A 6,323-nucleotide genomic window follows, 5' to 3' on the forward strand; every position below is an offset into this window, starting at 1 on the left:
GATCACGTGGGAGGATAATTGTTGAGGCATTATTTAAATCGCAATTGGAGTGTGGGGTAATACCATGAAATTGAACTACATGTAGGTGTGGGATAGGTTTAATTTTAATTACTTCTCCTAATAAAACCCTAGAAGATACCTAGTAATTACATGAAATTTAGGAGCCATAGGAAAATAAATTAGACCCCGTTCATTAGCAATGGGCCACGGCCCAAACTTAGAGGGTGGACCCCATTCAGCCTTAAAATTTCTCTACACTATCCATTGGTTATCTTATAAGGAAATCAACATGCATGATATTTTATTGGTCCATTCTTCATGTCTCTAGTCTTATTGGCTGAAAATTTCCACCTCACCCAAATCAATCCTCTAGAGCGCTGATCAGAGGTGCATGGGTTGTGACCTTAGTTAACAATTCAGAATGCCAATTAACCAAAATTTTCCCTTCTCTCTCGGCTCATCCCATTGACAACATTACTCCATAAACCGTAAGTAAAGAGATACAAGGATCAAAACATGTCCCAAACCCCAACTGAGTCTATCTCCCTCACACCGCCGATTGAGCTCCACACTGCCCAGTTGCATGTCCATTTCATTCTCTCCACCAATGACACACTGACCGTGAGTTCATTGAGAAAGGGCAGGCTCCCAAGTCTCTTTAACTCTCTTCCCTGCTTGTCCGTGTTGCAGCAACGGTGGAAGTATTACGTTTTCTAACTCGGAGTTCACCTTCACCCCTCACGATTTGATGGAGACCTCTCTTGGTTCAAGTCAGAAAGCACCGCCTACCTCCCTTTGCTGCACAAAACCGTGAGTATTCCTAAGTGAAGAGTTCAATGTTCAAGTCACCCTTCCCTCTTCGATTTAAGGGAGATTTGCCACTGCATGCTGATTTCAACTTGAGTCAGTCTCTATTCTTTTCCTCTTGTTCGACCAAAGGTCCCCCTTAAGGAGGTGAGGTAATTGCTCCTTCCTTGTCCAACGCACCTTAGGGTCCTTCTGATTGAGTTCTCCTTTCATTTCATGCATATGTTCTGATTTTAATCTAGCTTTCTCCCCTTTCTATCTTGTCCCAAGCGCTAGTCATGGAGCATAGGAAGAGGATGGGCTGCTCCTCGGTCAATTGTGGTCTTGGGTGTCGATGCAAGTAAATGTAAGTGAACTCCCAAGATTTTTCTTTATCCCCTGCATTCGACCAGTACATGCATCCAAGGAGAATGTAAATATGTTTTTTTTTTTGTCTTCTTTATTTATGGTCCAGCCGTGTAGCCTAGGTGTAGTGCTTGCATTTAGTTACAAATTAATTGTGAAATGGGAAAAAGGGCTCTTCTCTCAATTGTTGGACTTCCTGTCAATTAACCAGAGTAATTAAGTTTTTCATGTATTGAATTAGGGGGCAGCACGTTACAAGCCTTAGTGCACCATTGGTTTTGTAAAAGAGATTAAATAATTGGACAATTGTGACTTCTAGTCACTAGCCTAAACCACTTATGTATGTGTTGGAATCTTTAGCTATGCATGTTGGTAAAATAATTTGAAGACAGAAATTGTTTAGGGTAAGGAATTGGTAAAACTGAATTAGTGTTCATGGAAGATGGATATTGCCATTTTCCTCTTCTTGATCCTACCCTACTGAACCGTTTGAGGCTTGTGACCACACGCATAGAGAGTAGTTTGTTAGCTGAAACATAGTCTCTTTTGTTTGAAATTCTGCCATGCTTGAAACATTTGGCCTTGGTGGTCTCCAACACCAAGGATTGTTGTTGGGAGCTTGGAATAAATCTCCATTGTTGAGTTTGCGGTTTGTTATATTAGGACAAGGTAACTAGTGGGGTTGGCTATTTAAATAAAATCCTGAACGTTTTTATTCTATGAAAACCGAATTGGTATATGTTGGGGACTTAGGATTTTATTATGGTAATATGTTATTAATTAATGGGAATTTCCTTTAAATAATAGATAATATGAATGAAGTTCTAACTAGTAGTACCATTGATTTAGGTGAGCATAATTATTAAAGTGTTGGACTACTTTGGCTGGACTATATTTTGTATCAAACCTTGTATAAATTAAGCTTAGTTGGACATCATGTTTTAGGTCCTCCTTAGCGCACCCCTGGTCTTTTGGAGTTAAATTTGTGAATAAAATGTCATGAACTTGTTTTAGTATTGAAACCCGAATTGGTGTGCTTGGGAAATGTTGGATTTCTTTCACTGTTATGAATAAATAAAAATTATTTGAAGACATAAATTTGGTAGTAAAAGAACCATGATAAACGAATGAGAATAAAGGGGTCTAGAGGAATGAAAATTTTATGCAACACATAGGAATAATGTGAGATAAAATTCTGATTTGTGATGCATTTGTTTAGGTCCGCGAACTTCTAAGAAAGTGGACTGAATTGGTGATACGTTGTTTAAAAAGTTGTAAACGTCACAGGTATGTGTTAGGTGGTATTACCTAATGTGACTATTAACTAGTGTATGAAGTTGTGAATTGTTGCTCACATGTGACTAATGATTATCCTGTTATTTATGATGAAAGTATTCTGCCTATGGAAATGTTATGATGGTAACTCTGTCATGAAAAGAAATGATGGCGTGGCAGTATGGCATCCAAAGTACATGAAGTATATTTTATGATGATGATGATATAAGCATGCACTTTACATCATACCGCATCTGTTTTTCTGTTTTGTGTGTGACAGCATAACATGGCATACGTGCATAAATTTCATGTTGCATTGGCTAATAATAATATCTATATAAATATGCATTCGTTTGAGAACGCATCATATAGGCATACCTCGGTACCAGGGAAGGGGACACTTGGCTTCAGTCCGCATAGGTCCACAGTTGGAATTCACCTTTATGGGAGCCATTATGGAATATCCACTGTGATGGTGCGCGCACGACGGTGCTAAGAGCGCAATGAAGGCGTTATATACGCATTATGATGAATATGGCGTTATATACGCACTATGAAATGTTAGTACGCGCACGAAGGTGCTATGAGCGTAATGATGGCGTTATATACGCACAATGATATGTTAACGGAAAATGAAATGTTGATGTGACTGTTTATAATTTTGTGCTTAGTTTAATATTGTTGCATTACTGGTTCTGTTGCCACACTACTGGGATTTTTCTCACCCCTTCGGGGCTGCTATTTTTACAAAATGGCAGGAGGACGGAAGAGCATTGGAAGACATGATTATATGGATATTTGTTGTTATGTGCTGCTGTATGGACTATTACTATTGCTGTTATTTGATGAATGACTGTATTAAATTGAGTAGTGTGGATTACTGTTGAATTATGATTTTATTATTGTTTTTAAGACTTTTGTGATCAGCAAGTATTTTGAAAACAAATTCCTGAAACGCTTTGCGAAAAAAATTTCTGAGGTTTGAATGCTGATTTTCTAAACAGATTTAACCAGCACTTTACGAGTTATATTTAGTGGGGCTACAGACCTCCGATTCGCTTATATTTTATATGCACGCGAAGCCCCACGTGTCTATTTTCAAATTATGTAAACGTTACAAGGGAATTTTGAAAACTGGATTTTATACGGATTTTGCAAGACAGCAACGTCTGCCAGGAAAAATAATAATTTCAGTAAGTTAAGAATTTTGAAAGTACTCTGATTTTTGTAAGTAAACCGATTTCAACTATGTGTTTTAATTAGGAACGTCAAAATGATTTTTCAGTACATAAAATTGTGAAGAACGAACTCTAATTCTGCTTAGCAAACAACTCTCTTGGATGCATACAAGGGAGGGTGTTACATTATCCGTAATTTAATTAACTCAATTACTGTGATTGTAATTGCGCTTAATACCATATGCAATGATAACATTACCGGTACGTAATGGGCTGTTACACTCGTCGTCCGAGAAAGCACCTAAAATATGTCCCCATAATGCGGGGTGAGATTTAAAATTCCAGTAAACTCTAAGTTTATAGAATAATCTCCCATTCTAAAGCTCACTTCCTGTATAATTGGTCAGCACACACAGAACAATAGAAACATATAGATTACGCATACAATTTTCAGACAAGACATACAGCACTAATAACACATATTTTATTACACTTATTTATTACTTTTGGTTGGTATTTTTAGGATTTATTTGAATTAAACAAAGGTCTTTTGGGTCAAATCAGAATTCTAGATTTTGATTGGGTTTAATTGATTCTCGTCAGAATTTTTCAAATTTACATTACTTTTGTATTTTTTCCATATCTCACTCTATAGATGTCCGATTAACTCCGTTCTTGTTGCGTTTTGCAGCTAACTGAAAGGGCTACAATCGTTATATCAGCTACTGAAGCCCAATTCAGATGGGAAGATGGTCTAAACCCGAGCCCAAGATGACGTGTTTTTGCTGGAATTTTATTTTGACGTTTGGACTTATAAATTAAATTAGGACCCAATGTGTTTAGGGCCCAAGGCCATGTTTTAATGTTTTATTTTATTTTATTCAGTTTTTATTTTATGTATGGGCCGAAGATGTGAAACCCTAACCGTTTTGAATGATGGATATTTAAGGAAAACTTTAGGAAACCCTTCGGCAGTCAGATTTTTGGGAGTTTGACGATTGACAAATTTTCTCTGAAATTTCAATTGAATTTTGTCCTTTTTCTTCATCTTCTGTTCTTATTGTTTTTAATTTTTAATTATGTTTTCCTTAGCCATGCGAGGCTAAGAACCCTTTAAATAACCTAAGGGTAGCGGATTCCATGCATTAGTTTTGAGGATCTGCGTTTTGTTTTAAATCAAATTCATTTCCCTTCCAAACTCAGATTGATATCGTGTGATTGTGGATATTCAATCTGAGATTCGCGATTGCGATCATGGAAAGGGATTAATCAGCAGATTTGATGATTAGAGTGATTGACCCTATGACCTTAAGTCAAACGGGCTAATACTCTATGATTGTATGAGTAGAAGCCATGTATTTGATCAAACGCTAAGCAATCTCTTAGAGAGGGTTCTCAATTGAAAATAATGATTCTGATTCAATTGACATCAATCACGATTCTGATATCTTTTTATCCGAGGAAAGACGTCCTAGGAATCATAGCCTTAGGTTGGTTATTTTAAATTACAATTTCAAATTCATCTTTTTATATTATGATTTTATTTAAATTTTAAATCAACAAAATCCCCCTTCCCTTTTATATTTGATTTTATAGAACGTTTCTGATTTTAAGAAGGTTCTTTGGCAGACGATCTGATTGCCCTTTCATTACAAAATCAAGCTCGATAATTTGCGTGGGTTCGACAGCACACATCAAGCACACAACATACAAATTTCAATACCGTCAAATCTAGTTATATTACACCCTAAGGTTAATTACATGCAATCATTATAGTTTGGCAAGCAACTTAACATATTTAAATTACTTAACATAACAGTAAATAATAAATATGTATACACACAACCACTTTCAAACAACTCTGTTTAACTTAGTAAACCATTCACTATTTACCAATAACCTTACAAATTTACCATATAATTAAATGCTACAGTTATTATGGAAGTTTCCACCTTTTTCCCGTTAGCCTAATACTCCCGGAGTAATATCTCCAAGTATCATAGCATTCCCAGACATACTCATATTACTTTATTATATTCTTTTTTCAAAAACCAATACTGACAATTTCATTAATTATCAAACTATCAAAAAAATTTACAAACACAATAAAAATCAACATATAACAATAAAACACACCATCACACAAAACTATTCATCAATTAAACAAATACATTAAATATTACAAAACATACATATTCAATCTACACATTACAATGCATCACAGAAATAGAAGATAAACCTACACCTACACCTACACTCACATATATACTTATCTTTACATCACAAATAGCTGGAACCACCCAATGACTGAAATTATTCACGGTAATAACTAATCACATTCCACCAGAGTCGTCCATTAATCGAATGCACTCAACTTGTACGACTATTTTATTCATTGGCCTCGTACTAGAATTCACTCATATCATATATATATATAAATACATATATATATATATATATATATATATATATATATATATATCACCTTATTGAATTATGTACTTTCAATTCATCACACTTACAAAGCATCCCTTTTTCTAAGGATTACCTGTACAAAATATCACAGATATTTAGTATTCATTACTTTTTTCGCTATAAGATACAACCGATTCACCATCGAATTTATCAGAACATCAAAGTATCTGAACCTCACACATTAACTTTACCAGAATATAAACTCACCAGAATTTTAGACTCAACAGTACACCCCAGAATTGT

The 6,323-nt window shown here is 35.4% G+C and overlaps 1 long non-coding RNA gene across 1 annotated transcript; it reads left to right on the forward strand.

The window, feature by feature from the left end:
- Window positions 1–431: 431 nt before the first annotated feature.
- On the forward strand, window positions 432–3,349 carry LOC133290457 (uncharacterized). Its single transcript, XR_009748672.1, has 3 exons — window positions 432–1,153; window positions 2,372–2,439; window positions 3,186–3,349. It is a non-coding gene; the product is annotated as an uncharacterized LOC133290457 (long non-coding RNA).
- Window positions 3,350–6,323: the final 2,974 nt, after the last annotated feature.

The sequence above is a fragment of the Gastrolobium bilobum genome, unplaced genomic scaffold (assembly GCF_033153095.1).
Source record: "Gastrolobium bilobum isolate Gb01-03AN ecotype WA unplaced genomic scaffold, APGP_CSIRO_Gbil_v1 utg3625, whole genome shotgun sequence".
Classification (NCBI taxonomy): domain Eukaryota; kingdom Viridiplantae; phylum Streptophyta; class Magnoliopsida; order Fabales; family Fabaceae; genus Gastrolobium; species Gastrolobium bilobum.